The sequence below is a fragment of the Zootoca vivipara genome, chromosome 4 (assembly GCF_965207765.1).
Source record: "Zootoca vivipara chromosome 4, rZooViv2.hap1.1, whole genome shotgun sequence".
NCBI classification, from domain to species: Eukaryota; Metazoa; Chordata; class Lepidosauria; order Squamata; family Lacertidae; genus Zootoca; species Zootoca vivipara.
The window spans coordinates 71,753,225-71,773,025 of record NC_142587.1 but is presented as its reverse complement, the minus strand read 5'-3'; positions in this window follow the sequence as shown (position 1 = coordinate 71,773,025).

Sequence of the window (19,801 nt, the reverse complement as noted above, 5' to 3'; positions counted from 1 at the left end):
TTTTATTTATTCTTCTCCTATAGAGAGAATAATAATAATAGCCGTCTTCAGATATCTTAAGAGCTGTCACATGGAGGAGGGACATGGAGTGGGGAGTACACTGTTGCACTCAGGGGCTCTTTGAGGGCTTCCCATAGGCATCTGGTTGGCCACTGGGAGAACAGGATGGTGGGCTAGATAGATAAATCTGATCCAGCTTTTCTTATGTTCTACGTTCCTTTGCTAACTAGTGGTCATCAGCTGAGCTGCTATCTCTATATTAAATCAATCGACACAAGATAATATCACCAAGGCAACTCTCTGTAAACAAGTAATAAACATCCAAAAGGAGGTTGAACAAACTGAAGGACATTGTCCTCTTTCTATGCCCCTTCCGATGGAAACATGCAGATGGAGACAAAGGGAAGTAATAGTCCCACTGTATTCTGCTCTGGTCAGACCTCACCTGGAGTACTGTGTCCAGTTCTGGGCACCACAGTTCAAGAAGGATACTGACAAGCTGGAACGTGTCCAGAAGAGGGCAACCAAAATGGTCAAAGGCCTGGAAACGATACCTTATGAGGAACAGTTTAGCCTGGAGAAGAGAAGGTTAAGAAGTGATATGATAGCCATGTTCAAATATATAAAAGGATGTCATATAGAGGAGGGAGAAAGGTTGTTTTCTGCTGCTCCAGAGAAGCGGACACTGAGCAAGGATTCAAACTACAAGGAAGAAGATTCCACCTAAACATTAGGAAGAACTTCCTGACAGTAAGAGCTGTTCAACAGTGGAATTTGCTACCAAGGAGTGTGGTGGAGTCTCCTTCTTTGGAGGTCTTTAAGCAGAGGCTTGACAGGCATATGTCAAGAATGCTTTGATGGTGTTTCCTGCTTGGCAGGGGGTTGGACTGGATGGCCCTTGTGGTCTCTTCCAACTCTATGATTCTATGATTCTTGTATATTATTTACTACAATGCTCGATGACTAAGCTCTGTAGCAATGAAACGTCAGATTATCAGAACGATGTCCGAGCACTGAACCACTGGTATATCACAACTGGACTCTTTATTAGTGCATTTGCAATTGTTCAAAATAAAATCTATTTTGGAAAGAGAAGAAATGAGCACTGAACCACTGATATATTACAAGTAAACTCTTTATTTACTGTGTTTGCTATTGTTTAAGATAAAACCTATTTGAGAAAGAAACTACTTTTGCCATTTTTATGGATGTTTATTGTTTGTTTACAGGTAGTTGCATTGGTGATATTAGCTTGTGTCGATTGCCGTAGTCATTGTATCACCAGCCTGTTCATTGTTTTATTGTTATAGCTCTATATTAGGCCAAGAAGGAAGGCAGTTGAGGAAGGGGACTGAGCTAAGTTTGCAGTTTTTGGAGAACAAGATGCTAGACTAGATGTTGCATTGGCCTAATATAGCATGCTCCAGATCTTAATAATGTGGTAACAGCATTACAGAACAACTTTTGAAGTAGAATGATGTGTGGACAGTCCAGTCTAAATCCACCACCATTGCACTGTCATCGCCCCAAGGACACGTTGCAGAAGACACCCACATTACAAACCCCCACTTTAGAGGGGCTTCTTTGGGGAATACATAACTTTAGCAGCTTGCATATTTTCTTCCAGCTAGATAGATTTTGCAACAGAGGTTTCATATAAAATGTAACAGTGGGTGATCCAAAGAGGCAGAACTGTTCCTCACTGGCTGTTCAATGGTGTAAGTTTCAATGGGCCTCCCAAAGTCAGCTGGTTGATTCTCATTAATCATGTGCCAACAACTCTGCATGATTCAATCACCAATGCAAATTGCCATTCATCTCTACAGACAGGTACTCTCTGTGCTCGAACTATAATTAGATGATCACTGAGGATGGAAGCCACCTGCTAAACAGGCGCTGGCTTATGTTGGCCGTTGCAACTTTTGTTTTGTTTTCATTCATTCAAGAGCAGAGAGGAGATGAGCCACTAATGGTGCAACTGTTGTCCTTCCGCTGGCTGCTAACATTATGTTGACTGATGTTCTTTGAGAGGGAATTATTCTATTGGGAGACACCAGGAAGAGCACCAGAGGTGTGATTCTTATTCTTTTAACCCCCTCCCCCCCAATTTATTTTCAAAATGCATGAGTGTGAACTGTGAGCCATTCCAGAGCCTGGGAGAGAGGCGTTCTGATGAAGTAAAATAAATAAGGAGCAAAGTATATGACTCAAAGTTGGGCTTATTCATCATTTATCATTCATTTAACAAATCTATAGGCTGGGGATGTTAGGGAGGGCTAACCCAGGTGAGGGTAGCCAAGGACTTTCCCTGTATGTGAAGACAGGTTCCAGTGGATTGAGCGAATGAGACCAACAGTGGGTCCAACGGTCAAGAAGGCAGTTTTTGCATGTACTGTAGAGGGAAGTGAGGGGCAGATATGACTCGTCAATATGGGAAGGTAGCCCATCCAGGAAAAGGAAAACTCTGATCCTAAACCTCTGCTGCCTTGCAGGGTATCTTTGGGAGAAGAAAAGGCTAAGGAGTGAACCCCACACAAATCTGGAGTGGAATCCCTAAGACGGTTGGATGGCACCTTATAGGCCTCCTGCTGGCAACTCCTGCAGCCAAGCTGGCGCCAAGTGTATTGCTCTGCTTTCTTTGGGACCATATCAGTGAGGCCGAGGGGGGAGAGGTTGTAATCTGGGCAGCCCAGGACTTCCATACACATTGCTCAGGCGTTTGCCCCCAAGGATATCAGTTTGGTGCTGCTAATTCAGCATTTTTACTTCACCCCTTGAGGCGCACTCCATTGTTTCTTAAGACCATCTGATGACGACGACGACAACAACAACAACAACAACGTGTTTCAGGGCAAAACTCTGAAAGGCCTACAGATATCCCCACAACTATCATCCTATCTGTTTGTGCTCTGCTCTAACTCCCTGTTTCCTTTTGTTTCACAAAATAAATTTCTTGACCCCATATAGCCTTTCTTGCATAGGGGTTTCTCTTCCCCTTCAAAATTCCTCTGCTAAACCTCTTGGACTCTGATCCACTCTCGCATTCTTCCTTTCCATCCTCATAACTATTGCTTCCCAGTCTCCCCAGCTTACTAGAAGAAGACTGGGAAGCAGATGGAATCTCGGCTTCATTCAGCCTGACCTATAAAGCCTTTGGCACCTTTGTTATTATGAGAAACAACAGCTGCAAAATCCAAAATATGGGCAGGGATGTGTGTGTTGTCCTTGATCCAGAAGGACTTTTAAGATTTCCTGTCCCACAGGCCCTGTTTTCCAATTTCAGGAACAGAAAGGGCATGGAAGAATGATCGGGTTGATTTCTTTTCTTTTTGAATAAAATTAGCAGATTACAATTGGGTCAAAACAACCTTATCGGAGAGATGAGGTCATCATCCTTACTGAGCTGTGTCTAAACAACTGAATTGCATGTCCCTGAAACAGTTACATCAGTATCTGCTAACAATGCTCTGAAAGCTAGGAAAGTAGCCATTTTTCTTCTCCTTCCATAGACCCCTTCTCTCTCCCTGATGTCCTTCAGGCTCAGAGATCGTGGTCTTTCCAATGAGTGGCTCTTGTCCAGGTTTATTAATTGTCTTACTTTAAAGGTTGTGAGGATCCTATGCCCCTTTAAAATGTGTTTTATTGGGGGGTGGGGGGCTATTGGGTTGTTTTTAGTTTGATTATGTATTTTGTGGTTTTATATTTTGATTTTATTCTATGAACCCCCTTGAGACCTCCAAGTATAGGGCGGTATATAAATTCAAATAATAATAATAATAATAATAATAATAATAATAATAATAATAATAATAATAGACTTTTATCAATCCCTCATCCATGCCAACTTAGATGCCATAATTTTCACTGTCAGAGATGTGGTTTACAGAAGAACAGAACTGACGTGGTTCAGGTGTGTCAAGCTGTTTATTGGCCTAAACCATGTGCAAACTGGAACGGCTTCAGTCCACTGTGGTTTCAGCTGTATCAGAAATGACAATGGTTTAATTCCTAGATTTTTACACATCTGTAGGGCTTGGGCATGGCTTATGATGTTAGGATCACATCAGTTAAAAAAAAGTAACATCTGATAAACTCTTTCCAACAAGAACTACCCTGAAAACGAGTCCCAATGTTGTGTACTAGATATAGGAGCATAGCTGCCAAGTTATCCCCCTTTTTAAGGGAAATTCCCTTATGCTGAATAGGCTTCCTCGTGAGAAAAGGGAAAACTTGGCAGCTATGTATAGGAGCCCACTCCTAGGGGCCGTGGTGGCTTTGACCCCCACAATAAAATAATTGAGGGGCCATGGGGGCAATCAAATAAAATATTTGATAAAATAATAAAATATTTGAGGGGGGCAGGCCCCCACAAAGTTGATGGGCATTCCCATTCAAATGGTGTGTGTGCACTGCATCAAGTGATCGATTATGTGGGGTAGGACTTACCTCGGCCCCCCACAATATTATATTGTATTTGGCACCCCTGGTACAAGATATGAAGAAAGCCTCTCTAATTGCCCAGACATCGTGTATTTTAAGGAACAGTTATGATCAGATGATCAGAGAAATGGAACTGGGGCATAATTTAGGAGTCACCCATCCAAACAGGTTAGTCCTAGGAAGGCACTGCAGAGCATAAAAAGCAACAACAATGCAATTGTTTATTCGCAAAAGGCCTGAAGAGGGATTCCACAATGAAACATAAAACATTTACGAGCCTACAGTGTAAGACTGAAGAGAGATTATTGGATTATATGGGGTTATAATAAATATGAATAGAAGACTCGGAAGCACAATAAGCTTGGTATCAGCATTCTCATTTCATTAAAAAGCTGTACTCTTGGGTGAAGATTTCAGATAAAGACAAAAATGAGACAAGGTGACTGTCTAGTGCTGAAAAGCAGCTCTGTGCTGATCATCTTCATCATGTCTAGAGATGGACAACATTTGCTCTACATGAGAAAACAGGTACCCATCCATTTCCCCTTGCAGGGCAAACAGCTGGGGCAACACCATCTTGTTTGCGGCTCTTTGTTCCCTCTCCTGGCTGCTATGGAGCATCTCAGGTTCCCACTAGACCCAATTTGAAAATAGGCCAATCTGCAGTGGCCTGGGGGCGGGGCTTCAGGACTGGACCTGAGAGCAGCAGTCTTCACTCAGGTCCACTCCCCACCCATATAAGGTGGCCAGCCCTGCTTCTCGCAGTGCAGTCAGCCAGGAGCTTTAAATGTATGGTGCAAATATGGCATTTCACTGGCTACATTCAGACTGCCAAGCTGTTCATATCCGACAGTGAAGCATGCAAGAGGATTGTGTTCAGTAACTAGTAGCCACTAGCCCCCAGTCACCCTTAATGCTGGTTTAAGAATAAATTGTCTTACTGTCTGCAACAGTTAAAGAAACGTATTTGCAATAACAATAGGAAATACAGGTATCGAAGAAAAGGGCAATCTTACTTGATAGCCTCAACAGCAGGGAAAATGCAGAAGGAATGTCCAGAAGATATCTATGTACCTAGAAATTTTAGGCTGTAAGGGAGAACTTAACACTAGAGCTGCTCCAGGAGATCTGCAGAAGAACAGAGATTGCTTCTCCTGCATTTGTTTACAGATATTCCTGCCTCTTTTCACAAAGAAATGGGAAATGTAGCTTCATAAAAATATTGTTCAAGATAAACAGCCGTATTTATACAGAGAATGAGTGGAATTAAATAAGGCTCTTTTCTGCATTCTGCACAGCAGCAAGCCAAATCATCCAGATTTACAATGTTTTTTATAAATAGTTCTTAATATTCTTCAGAGCATTTCTGAGGCTCATAGATTGTAGGCAGAAACCTCCTCTTTTAGACTCCAATTACTGGTGCAAAATAAGTCCACCCAGTTGATGCTTATGCTTGTTTAGAGGTGGAATGCTGACCCCTCTTGCGGTAGAGATCAAATGAGAAATTCTTCTTGTGCATTTGCAGAGAGTGTGCCTGTTGTTTACAGCTTCCCCTTCAAATTTAGAAACAGGGACTTTTCTCCCCCTGCTTTCTTCTGGCTACAGAAAGGTCTCCAGCTATTTCAGTCCATTGCAGAGATGCCAAGGGACACAATATATTTGGCAGCCTCTTGAGCACTTGGCAGGAAGAACGTTGTAAGTCTCCAGATCTTTTGGAGGACACTTGATGCTAGCAACATTTCTTAGGGATGCTTTGAGTAGTAAGCTTCACATTGCAAAATATCTTTCACTCTACCAGTTTTTAAAAACCGCTTTCTTAAAATGTTGACCAGCGCTTAGCTATTCAGGAGTGTCTCATTAGCCTGCATACATAGAAGGCCCATTAAAGTCTATGAAAGGAATAGGTGCTTGCTGTTGTCTAAGTTATGTTGCCATGGCTATGCTAAATTTGGAAGATTGCCCTGCCCATTAAAGGACAGTGTGATGTCACAGGTTAGAGAGACCTACTGCCAGGCTAGGATGTAATTTTTCAAAAGTAAAGAGGGCCATTGTCATATACAGGAGCTATGGTTCACACTATTATTATGGTAGGTACAATTCAAAACACGGGATTGTCCTACAGAACAGAAAGCAGGAGTGACAGTACTGTGTAACCCAGTGATACAAACTGAGACATCACATAGGCTCTGGAGTCTATTGTCCCTTTTGGCTTGACACTGTTATATTTTTGGTTAATGTGAAGACCTCTTTTATTTGTTTCTGCTTTTTAGATCTTTTTTTATCCTGTTTCAACAAATGGATTAAAAATTTGGTACTGGACTTAGTGTTTGGTTTTACTGTTGTCATTTGTTGTTTACCGGTAATGAATTGATACATTCATTGCTATTTAGCCTTTTTGATTTGTGAGCTGGCCTGGGAAGTCTCTGGCTGTGAAGAGTGGAATAAAAGTGTATAAACTAAATGTTATGTATTGGTTTAATTTGTGTACATGAGTTTCTCTGCTAGTCCTGCAACTACCTTTCCCGCTCCTGGGCGATTCAAATGGGTGCGGTGACAGTTGCTGTTGGTTAACTTGTTAGCACAATTTGGATCCTCACTCTGATAGGTTCCCGCCAAAATCTAATTGTATCCTTTCCCCAACCCCTGCTCCTGAGAGTATAAAAAGAGCTCACCCTTTCCCTCCAGTCAGTCAAGATTCCCACTGCAATTAAGAAGACTGTTCTTGTTATACTTGACTCCTAGCAGTTCCTTGCTAGTATGCTGAATCACTATTCTGAGCTGACTTCACGAAGAGCTGAAATCACACTCACGACATAACACTAAACATGTAAGCCACCTCATTTCTACACAGCCGCATTAGCCAGTGGCCCACTGCTGTGGACCTTGCCTCAGCCTTCTATGTAGCTTCCAGCAATCCCCGACCCTGGTGCAGTTCGCCTGCATCTCACTCCTAGGGCCAGCATTAAGAAGCTGTCTGTTTTGGGTTTTCTCAGTTTATGCCAAGTTTGGTAACTCTATCTCAAGAGGCAACCAAACCAATGCAAAAAATGAAGCCACACCAGAATAGTGTTTTGGTCCACCATCTTGAATCAAAATGGCGCCCATCATCTAAACATTGACGAAGACAGCCTCTTCCACCTCAGGAACCCTTGTGATGAATTTGGCAATGATATCTTGAGAGTCATCCGAACGCATAGAGAACAGACATACCATTTCCCACATTATATAGTAGATATAAAAACAGTGCACACATAAAATGATTTCCAATTCAAAATGGATGTGAACTGGGATTAAGATTTTAAAAGGAACATTTTTAGCAGGTGCCAAAAAGGCAATAGAGAAGGTGCCTGTTTGGCGTGCAGTGGAAGGGACTTCTGAAGGGTAGATGATGCCACAGCAAAGGCCCAATTCTGACATCACATGATATGGATCTATATATAGAATAGTATCTGCAGGGTACCTTCTACAGTGGAACACAACGGTCGACTGGGTGTGCAGGGGTTTAGGTATCCAAATCTCAGGGGTTTAGGGTATCCGAATCTCAAGTATTGTACATAAATACAGTACTTCTCACCACAGTGGGGAACGCTGTGACCTGGTGACCTGTGTGCTCTCCAAGTGCTAAGTGCTGATGGTCAAGTTCAGACCTCTGCTACCGCTACACATGGACTACCCTTCACACAGAGGACAGTCCTCTGATAAGTAGGAGATGTGGCCATCCTGCTTCCATCTGGCGCTGAATCAAAACTGCTGCCTGATTATGAAGTGGCCAAGCGCAGCCTTCCCAGAAGGGGAAAAGTCGTTCAGGGTTGCCTGATGGCCTTAGTCAGAACAGCAAATTGCTTAGATGGTTTGGGACTTTGTCTCCCTCATCTTATTCTTGACATTGCCACTTTAAAAATACACACTGCAGGGGTCGAAAGAAGGAACAAATAATTCCTTGGCATGCCAGCTGCTTCAGTTAGTCACCATGTACTCAGCTCATATTGCAAAAAGCTAAAATGTACATGTGAGGCATCTCCAGACCTCGGCTGGCTTTGCTATTATTCTCTCCCCAAGAAACCTTAGAAAGACGAGGGGTTGCCTCTTTTCCACGTTTCAAATATCTGTATCTCATCTCCCCCTGTGCACAGGGCAGCTGAGTTAAAATAATAAAACTGACAGAGGCATTCTAAAATAATGATTAAACTACTGAAATACAGCAGGAAAAACACACCCACACCTGGAAGACAATCCAACACCACAAACCCACAACTCCTTCCAAGGCGAAACCTGTCCTTGCTGGTATTGTGTACAACTCCACTGTGGGGCACATCCATCCAAATTGTTTTGGGTTGCCACAAGCAACAGAATGGTTATTCTCCATGCCATGTCTCATCCCATCAGGACAGAGATAGAATGTTCAATCAGAGTTCATGGGAGTATCACATTTACAGCTCAGTCCTTTCCCTTGAGTTATTCCAAGTGGATGAGGCTAGGATTGCACTTAGATCCCCTGAATTGGGGTAGCTCAAAGTTCTGATGATGTAGGCAAGTTATGGCGAAACTGTGACGTAATTCTACATCACTGCAACTATGATGGAGGGAGAGGGGAAAGTTGAAGACATGGTAAAAAAAAGTTTGGAAGAATAGTCTGGAGTCTATCTTCCTCCAGAGTTAAGTCCCACCTGCACTGGCAAAATGTCTGACAACAAGATAGATGTTTTATGTACCTAGACAAGGGGAATTGGACAGCCCAAGGCAGTTTCTCTGTCCCCACCCCCCACCCCCACTTCCATCCTATGCATCACTTGGTCCATCATCAGAGGACTGTCATCAAAGGAGAACATAAAGCCCACTGCATATAAACAACTGCAGCACAGAGCGAGCTACACCAGATCTGCCATTGTGTGCGTGTAACTATATGAATGACAAGTGGGATCTCTGGGGAAAGGGAGCATTTAGCACAAATGCTGCAATTTGCACAAACAGCAAAGAGCTAAGAGAGAGAGAGGGGAGAAGAATGAATAGCCGGCATCTTCTAAGAGCCTCCTTGCAGGTACCTTCCACTAGGATTCCAGATGCAAACCTCCACCAGGAATATCAGTTCCACAGTTGCAACTGGGGCTGCAAGGACAAGGCAACCCACATAAAAAAGCAAGGAAAGGATCTCCTGGAAGGGGAACTCCTCAAAGCAGAATGCCTTACCCCACCCCCATACTCAGCCACTTTGATCCATGGAGCCAGCACTGTTAAAAGTTCCACATAATAATCATTCCACATTTGTAAAAAAAACCCAGTTATTTTAGTCCATGCTTGGGAACTCCTTTCCTTTTGACATCAGGCAGGCACCTTCTAATTGGCACCTGACATGTACTTAAATCTGGCTTTACACACACACACACACACACACACACACACACACACACACCATCAAGGGGTATATAAATTTTTATGAAAGAATCCCTCCCCTGCCCCCCTTCAGAAAAGAAGCTGAGTACTCAAAACAGCTGTCATGACCACCAAGCATCTCCCATCTACCTGACTCCTTAGTGATAAGCAGAAAAAAACCATATCCATCAGCGAAAGATGTTGCCTCTTTCTCCTCCTGCACACTTTTCCAGCACAGCCTCCTATCAGTTCACACACACACACACACACACACACACACCATCATCATCATCAAATCCTCATTACAATCAGATTTAAGTACATGTCAGGTGGCTGAAGACAGCACAAGGCCCTAGTGCCCAGGAGACTGGCAGGCATGCCCTTTCTGTCTTTACACCAAAAGAAAAAGAGAGGCTCCCTTAACCCCGCATTTTCCAACACAAGCAGGCACATCTCAGTCCTGAGAGCTGCAAATGTGAGTCACCACCAGCCCAGTGATGACTCACAGCTCCTCCTTCTGTCTCAGATTACAGAGAAGTACAGAAGTACAGAAGAGGAGGGAGGTCGGGCTGAGGACAGCCGCAGCCCAGCCACTTGGTGCTGTCAGGGAATTTCTCGTCCTCTTGCCGCGTCAACACTCAGATCATGAATCTTTCACGTTCGGCAGTTGGCGTGTGGTGATGAGGAAAAAAACAACCGCACGAGGGAGGTGACGGGAGGGGAGGGGTTCCTCCCTGCTGCTGTGGCCATGCTCCTCCCAGCAAATTAAAGCACTACAAAATAAGTAAGGTGATATATTTTATTGGAGCAACGTGGAGAAATGGTGGGAGTAGGGACAGCTGGCTCATCTTGAACTGGCAGGCATTTCTGCCCACAGGATGCGTCTTCCCCCGACCTCTGGGTCTTTCTCTTAAAAGGAGCCCTTTGCGATTGCTCTATTAGGTGGGTTTTGTCAGTGCAAATCCACATTTTCCTTATGAGTACTACAGAAAAAGGGTACTCAAGGTGGTTGCCCAGAGGCAGAATAAAAAGGACATGGGGAGAATAGAACCTGCTGGAAAAGACTCCAGTAGTCTACAAGGTGGGAGGATGGAGCTCGATCCACCACAATATAATAATGTAATATGTAATATTTCATTTGTTGTACCCCGCCCATCTGACTAGGTTGCCCCAGCCACCCTGGGCGGCTTCCAACATATATAAAAACATAATAAAACATTGCACCTTTAAAAACTTCCCTGTACAGGGCTGCCTTCAGATGTCTTCCAAAGGTTATATGCCCTTCACATCTGATGGGAGGGTGTTCCACAGGGTGGGTGCCACCACTGAGAAGGCCCTCTGCCTGGTTCCCCGTAGCTTCACTTCTCATGCTTCTTCTCATTGCAAGAAAAGCATCCATAGCACCAAAACTGGTGCTCTTCTTCCAATGCTAACAGCAAGTGCTTAAGACCCACGGAAATCAAAGGAAATAAAGCTCTCACATGTGCACTAAAGTTTTCAGTGGAATTCAAGGATGCTTAATCTCCTCTGCATTGTGCTAATATTTTGTTAGGAACGTAAGGAGAGCCTGCTGGCTCAGGCCGGTGGCCCATCTAGTCCAGCAAGCTGCTCTCACAGCGGCTATCCAGATGCCTGTGAAAATCCTCAAGCAGCATCTGAGCACAAGAGCACTCTCCCCTCTTCCGGCTTCCAATACCTCTGGTACTCAGAAGCATGATGGCCTCCCACTGTGGAGTCAAAGCACAGCCATCCTGGCTAGTAGTCATCATCAGCCATCTTCTCCGTGAATTTATCCAATCCTTTTTTCAAAAGCCACCTAAGTTGCTAAGTTGTTTTATTGATATTGTTATTCTATAACAGAGTGCATTATATCCTTATCCTGTTTATCGCCACGAGTAAGGCCTTGTCTGAAGGAGACAACAAGCCGTGTTTCCTTAGCGACACAGCCTGACTGAAGGCTGCTTTGCACAAGGCCAGAGCCCTTGGGCAAAGTGGGTGTTTCAAGAGGGTGTCATCGCTGCCTGCGAGGCGTCCTGATTGTGGGTCGTATTTATAACCCACTTCACAGGAGCAGCAATGATTGCCGAGAGGGTACAGTGGAAAATCTGAGGCAAGAGTTAGAGCTGGGTCTGGGTGCTCTGCAAGGGAAAGTCCCCAATCAAGTTGTTAGGCGGGGGGCGGGGAGTGAAGACTCACTGCAAAGTCAATTCACTCAGAGGCTTTTATTTTAACAATAAAGGGTCAGGTTTGCACAATGGCAGTCGTGCATGGTTGGGAATGAAAAGCACACTCATTAAAAAGTCTTCCCATTGCACAGACTTACCTGCCTATCTTGTATTTACAAGGGAGGTTTTCTCCATATTTCCAGGTGGACTATTTGTTCTATTTTGGGGGGCCAGTGGGCACATCAGAGTGATGTTGTGAGGGTAAAATGGTGAGGGCAGAAACATGCACACGACCTGGAGCTTCTTGCAGGGGGAAGTGGTATGTAAATGTAATAAATGAATAAACAGACAAATAAACTTCTGAGAAATTACTGTGGGCTCCAGTCACAAAATGACAATGTGGAGACATAGCAATAAATGACTGCACAAAAAGGGCAGAGGAATGGGGCGGGCTTGAACCCTGTCTCTCTCCCCAACCAACAGCTCCATCAGTGGCTCACGAGGATACCTCTGCCCAGTTCAGAACTAATGGCAACCCATGAAATGTGGACACATTTAAAGGTGTGTATTCAATGTAGGAAAGGCTGAACCACTGCAAACAAGAACTGAGCACAAAGAGCATACAATCTCTCAGGCATTGTGAGTTTTGAGTGGCTATTTACTGAGACCTTTCACAGATGCCATAGGGCAGGCACGTCCAACGGGTAGATCGTGATCTACTGGTAGATCACTTGATGTCTGTGGTAGATCACTGGCTCCCCCCCAAACAACCTCAACAACTTTGGCTCCCCTAAAAAAAGTTCAACAGTGTTGGCTTGCACCCAAAAAAACAGGGTTTCGGCCCTCCAGATGTTTTGGACTACAATTCCCATCATCCCTGACCACTGGTCCTGTTAGCTAGGGATCATGGGAGTTGTAGGCCAAAACATCTAGAGGGCCGCAGTTTGGGGGTGCCTGCTCAACAACTTTGACCTGAACTCAAAAAGGGGGGGTAGAACACTGCCAATTTTTAACTCTATGAGGTAGATCGCAGTGTCTTGGGAGTTGGCCACCCCTGCCATAGGAGATGCTAGCGAGCACACGGGCACCACATTGGCAAGCCCTGGCCCATCCTGAGTAGCAGCAGCTCTTTGTGATCTCAAGCCAAGGTCATTCCCTTCACCTGCTGCCTGAGCCTTCTAAACCAGAGGTGGTGGGACCTGAACGCTGTATCTTCTGCACACAAAGGATGTCCACAACCTCTGAGCTAGGGCATGCTCACAAAGTTAAGGCCTATGAAGTGCACAGGAAGCTTTCCTTCCTAATGCTGGCAATTGTTTTCTGAGCTTTATATCACTTCAAAACTTCCATCCAATTATCACCGTGTACGTTAGAAACGTTTATGAATTGGCCTCGCTACACAAACCGGTTCCAGCCAACTGCAATTGGCTCTGAACACAGAGGGAATTTAAAGCTCATTACTGCTGGCCACCCAGCCAAGCCGCCATCTGATTGCTCTGCCTGATGCCCAGATCAATTTTCAGCTTGTGATGAAAGGAGTTAGAATAAATTACTGCCATCATTGTCCAATTTTTTTTTTAAAAAAAAAACAACAACCCACCAACAACAACCAAAAACAATGATCTGGTTACAGGATGGAGCCATCAGACAACTTATTTGCCATGTGGCCAACCCTCATGTGTTCTGAGCCAAAGTTGGGCCCTGTTTTTTGTGTATGATGGATTAATAGGATTATATTCCCTTGGGAAAGTTACACAGATTTTGTTAATCTGCACATCTTTATAAAATTGTGGTCAAGTAAATAATAGTGCCCAGGACTCTTAACTCCCAGTCCTAAACTATAATAGTAGCATTTGACCACCACTATTTGACCACAAGAGTGGCACTTATTCTCATTCTTTCAACACATTTGAAACCCATTCTGTGCCTATGCCCAGTGAGGACAACTCTTCAAGGAACTTGACAAAGTGGGCTGTGCCATAATAAATCTGTAAGCCTTTAATGTACCATGAGACTCTGTTGCTAATTGAGACTAATACAGCTACTCCCCCCAGCCCCAGAAAATAAAGAAGCAAATGTACCCCATACTCTGTACAACTGATTTGAGAGTGCAGTTGTGGCTCAGTGGTACAGCATAATCTTTTTCATGCAGGTCTTAGGTTCAATTCCCAGAATCTCCAGGTAGGGCTGGTAGAGACCCCACCTCCGTCTGAAACCCTGGAAAGCTGCTGCCAGTCAGCGTTGGCAATATTCATCTAGATAGGCTAATAGTCTAACTCAATACAGTCCTACCTCGGGTTACAGGCGCTTCAGGTTGTGTCTTTTCAGCTTGTGTCCCGCGCCAAACCCAGAAGTACCTGAATGGGTTACTTCCAGGTTTCAGCATTCGCACATGCGCAGAAGTGCTAAATCATGCTATGCACATGCACAGACACAGGTTGCGAATGCTGCGGGTTGCGAACCTGCTTCCCACACAGATCACGTTCGCAACCCGAGTGTCCACTGTATAAGCCAGCTTCCTATGTTTTCTACAGCAGCATCCTGAGAGTTGGGCCTTTGTGTTGTGAAACACAACTGACCTTTGTAGCCATAGAGTTGTCAAGCACTGTGATGCTATGCCAGTGAGCTGTAGGGATGTTGCAGGCAGAAAAATCCTAAGCATTTGGCCTGAGGACTCCACACATGTTTGGGAGCTTCACTTTCTTTCTACTCAGTAATGCATTTAACACTCTGAAACCTGTTGTTTTGCATGCATAACTGTTGGCTGGTTCAGCTGTTGTTTATTCTTCAGGCTTTATTTTATTGCATGTTTTGTTATTTTCATTATATGTAAACCACTTTGTATATTGTTGCTGTTTTAGGAGAAGTAACAATAATTAAAAGATCAGAAATAATAATGATGATAAATATTTCTTTGGTCATAAGTTTTGCCTTTGGCAAAGTGTGTTTAGGTCACTTGATAGCATATTTAAAAATTATTAATATAAAGTGTGAGCAGCAAGGATTGATTCCTCCAATCCAAATCACTGAAAATCCACATGCACTCTTTTCATAGAGATAAGGATTGCATGTTTTCAGAACTGTGGCCGAGCCAATTACTATTATAATTTTGCCCCTCATAAGAAACAGCTAGGCTTTTTCTCACAATAATATTAATCTGGATTGACCTTTGTACCACCCCTTAATTACCAAGCACATGATTTTACTTTAGAGTGTTACTTTCCCCATTCATCATTACAAATAATGCTGTTTGGGAATAGCACACTCCTATACATGCCTATTGGACAGCAAGTCTCATTGAGTTCAATGGACTTACTCCCAGGTAAGTGTGTATAGAATTGTGGTCTAAATTCAAGAGGATGCTAGCCAAGACAGCCAAACCGAGGGCACATTCACACCATACATTTAAAGCACAATTATGCCACTTTAAACCGTCATGGCATCCCCTTAAGGATCATGGGAAATGAAGTTTGCTAAGAGTGCTGAGAGTTGTTGAGAGACCCCTCTCCCCCTTGGAGAGATATACTTCTCAGAGTTCCCTCCCAAAGAGAGATTGCTTTTTAAACCACTTTAGAAACTGTAGCTCCATGAGGGAAATAAAGGTCCCTTAACAAATCTTAGCATCTGCAACAAACTACAGCTCCCATAATTCTTTGGTGGAAGCCATGGTTGTATAAAGGCATTTCAATGGCTGCCTCTGTGTTTCGTGGAGCCGAGCTCTGCATCTCTGGCAGCCTGACAGACTGTGGAGCTGGGAATCCCCTCACCTCAGGAAGGCATTATTACTGAACTCTGTCAGCCCGTGATGAGAAATTCCATGATAAGTACTGTAAATGCGCAGGAGAGACAGAGGATACAAGCCAGGCCCAGGCCTGTCCTTCCATTGTCTTTGATGCTGGAGGGAGGGATCCTGGCTTTCCTTCTTAGCAACGTTTCTGTATCTGACCCCCCGAATCACGTGCATGTTAATGGTTAGACTGAGATATGTGCTGAACTCTGACTTTTGGGGGCTCTATAAATAGAAAAGATCCACTCTGCAGGGGTTATATTTAGCTTTGCTGCACTAGCAGGCGAGGTGTTGCAAAATGACTGCAGACCAAGGAACAGGGCTGATGCAGCAGTTGTAGCAGCTCTTGTGTTATTGTCTAGGCATAGGAATAGCTTAAGAGCACAGAACTGCCTTTCAGAGATGCTGAGATGCTCTTACAGTTCAGGGCTATCAGCCATCCCCATGCGATATATATGCTTTCAGAAGGCAGTGGAGCAGAATGAAATGTTGTAAACTTACATCGATGGAAATTCGGGCCCATAGCAATGAATCCATACTACTGTCTCCAGGCTTGCACCAGTCAAGATAGACAGTTCTAATATAGAGAGTCCATTAGCATGAGACAGTGCCTTTACATATGGGTTGTGTTCAGAGCCACCAAAAATTGAACTATCATGGTTCTTAGGACCATAGCCAAGACAGCAGCAGCACTTGAAGCATTTAACAAAACAAGCACAAAAATACCCCATTTAGCATACACGTCGTGTTTGCATTTTTAATTTTTAAAAGGTATGCATGAAAATTTGTATGAATTTTTATATGTGTTTCTCCAAATATATGCAATTTGTGTACACAATTTTGCCTGTGTATTTTTTTATTTCCTCCCAACGGAATGCAATTTTGTACACTATTTTCAATAATATATGCATTTTTGCAAGCACATTTCATTATCATACAGGCAGCTTGGTTTGTGTTCTTTGGTTGGAGACCTGCATTACAAAACTCAGGAAAGTGTTTGGTTTGGGAAGCGTGAATTTTGTAAGCTCACATTAATAATGCCAACCAAAGTAACTTCTCCTCCATCCCTAGCTTAGACATACATTTTCTGCGAGGCCATGGGCTTTCGTATGTAACACTTGCTCGGTGATTTAATTGTTTGTAGCTCATCACGTGTCCAATACTGCTTCCAACCGTCACTTAATGCATTACCTCTTAGCACAGAGCCTATCTGTGTACAATTTGTACAGGTTTTCCCACCCCATGTGATCAGGAACCATGTCCCTTATCTTCACAAAAACGCCTTTGTACTTTGTTTACTCTTGTCCGTGGGAAAAACTCGTTATTCAATGGGAATTCAGAACCACAGAAGGAATGTACAGAGATACGCTATGGCACTTTTATGTGACATGAGCTCAGCTAAAACTATCATCAATTAGATCCCTCTTGGTAAGTAAGTAGCTATATGCCCCCTGGTGGCCAAAGAACTCATTTTGTCCCCTGACTTTAATCATAGCCAATTTGAACGGAGAGGGGCGGCGCATTTCTCCAGGCTGAGGTTGTTGGCTTTCCAGAGATACTCCTGAAGCCAAAGAATGGCCATGATGCCGGTACCTTTCTGGCTGCCCAGAGCTTTCTGTGTTACCCCCAATCCTCACTGTCTTGCAGATAGGTGCCTTAAAACAAGAGGCACATTTCTTCCTGGGTCAGGTCAGCTGTTAGTAATTTGCACTTTGGAGTCTGGTAATAAAATCAATCTATTTTCAGCATAGGATTAGCAGCAGGAGACCTGCTGGTTTCCCCATATTTGGGCCCTGCAGCAAAGGACACCTAACAATCATTGGTCAGTTAGAAACATTAACTAAAGTGCCCCTTTCCAGCAAGAAAGCCTGTGTGTTGCAGACCAAGGACGTTCTCTCTCTTTCTGAAAAAAGGCTTGGGGAAAAATGCACAGCCCGGTTACTGCAATGAAGCATTACTAATGTGCTCAAGAGGCTTAAGTATTAATTGCACTAGCAAAACCAAACAAAAAGAACATCCAGGCAAAGTGCAACAGAGAGAGCTGCAAGCCTGAGTAAAAGTCAGCTCTGAACTGCTAGTATTTCAGCCCCTTGTATAACAGTTCAATATCAGCAATTTTTCCAGCTACTGTTAATGATGAAACAGTAGGTTCCTGACTCATAGAGGGTTAATTTCTCAAGTGAGAGGTTCGGAAGTTCAAGTATTCCTGGAATGAGTAACTTGCAACCTGGAACCTCTGCCCTGTAAGTTAACAGCCCTGACCTGAGATATATACTTCTTCCCTCTTTATCAGCACTGGATGAGCCCAGTCAATTAGGGATCATACAGTAAGTGTGATGACATCACAGTGCCATGTAACCAATCAGATTTGGCAGCCTCATTAAGGGCAAACAAATCCTCAGAATTTTCAGGCAGGCCTAGGAATTTTCCCTGCCCTGGTGAGAGCAGGCAGTACTGAGACAGACCAATGGTCTAGCAGCTCCCTCTGTTCTTATTCTAATGCATACCATGGGGAGCAAAAGTGAAAGAGGGTTGTTTCAAGCTTGGGGTATGTGTCTGGTGACTGTCTGGGTAGGGTTGCCAGACTCAATAGAGGACAGGACTTCTGTGCCTTTAATTGCCCTGCTCTCTTTTGAGTCTGGAAACCTTAAAGAGAAACCAGCAGACCCTTTGCTAAACAAATGATCTGCTGTATGTCCGGGTTGCTGGACTTGGTAGACTTGTGTTCTGTCCCAGCATGGATCTTCTTATGAAGCAAGACAGAGAGTGTCAGCACAGTTGCTTCAGCAACAAGAATGCATTCCATCTTCTTGACACTCACCCCCGCTTCCTGGATGAATACTTTTGCTTCCTTTTGCCGTATCACCTTTTCCCCCCAGGACATGTCGTCTTTTTCATGGGTATGTAAAATGGGAGTCGTCCTAGAGATCCATAGTTAAAAGTACAGTCATACCTTGGTTCTCGAACAGAATGCGTTCCAGGAGTCCGTTCGACTTCCAGAACTGTTCGAAAACCCAGACGTGGCTTCTGATTGGCTGCAGGCTGCAGGTTCAAAATATGAACTGTAGCAGGTATACTTTAGTCCAGATCACTTTTTATTCATGTGTCAATTGAGGATAATAGCAGATTCACCATATAACTAAATCTGAAGTAGCAAAGCCACAGCAACCTGTCTACTTTTAATATAATTAACATTGAGATAATTAATCATTACAAATACAGTGGTACCTTGGTTCTCAAACTTAATCCGTTCCAGGAGTCCGTTCGACTCCCAAAACCATTCGAAAATCAGACGCAGCTTCCGATTGGCTGCAGAAGCTTCCTGCACTCAATCAGAAGTCACGTCAGACGTTTGGCTTCCTAAAAATGTTTGCAAACTGGAACACTTACTTCTGGCTTTGTGGCGTTTGGGAGCCAGTTTGTTCAACAACTAAGCCGTTCAAGAAACAAGGTACCACTGTACAAAGGCAAGTCTCGTGGAGATGTTGCTGGGCTTTCACATATCATGGGTAGATTTGTTTTCCCCTCTTTTGAAAAGAGTTTGGTAAATATACATGAGTGGAACTGATGCTTCTTTGTGACTGTGCATATATATGCAGCCCCTAATATGAACTTGTGCTAAATAGCAATTCAATCCTGACAGACAGTTCCTTGTGCAAGTCTTTTGACATCTTGTTTGCTAACCTTGGAAGAAGGGGATTAACCTATACTTTGTACAGAGATTTAATTTTCTACTAGACCAACTCTGGAAATTATTGCGTGTTTTATGTCTGAAGATGCTATCCTATTCCTCTAGCTGGCGCACACTGAAGAAACCTAATCACTTCTTTTCTGGTTCACTAATTCCCTGTCCAGTCTGAACCAACCTCACACAGACGCCAGAAAGTGCAGAGCCTCCGAGGCATAATTTCAAAGAGTACCATCCGGGCAAAGGACTTTGGCATCGTGCTTGTTTGAACTTGATTCTCCTTCCCCTCCTTCCTTAAAAGAAAGAACTCGGATAAGGTCAATTAAACTGGTTTGGAGGTGGATGAAACTG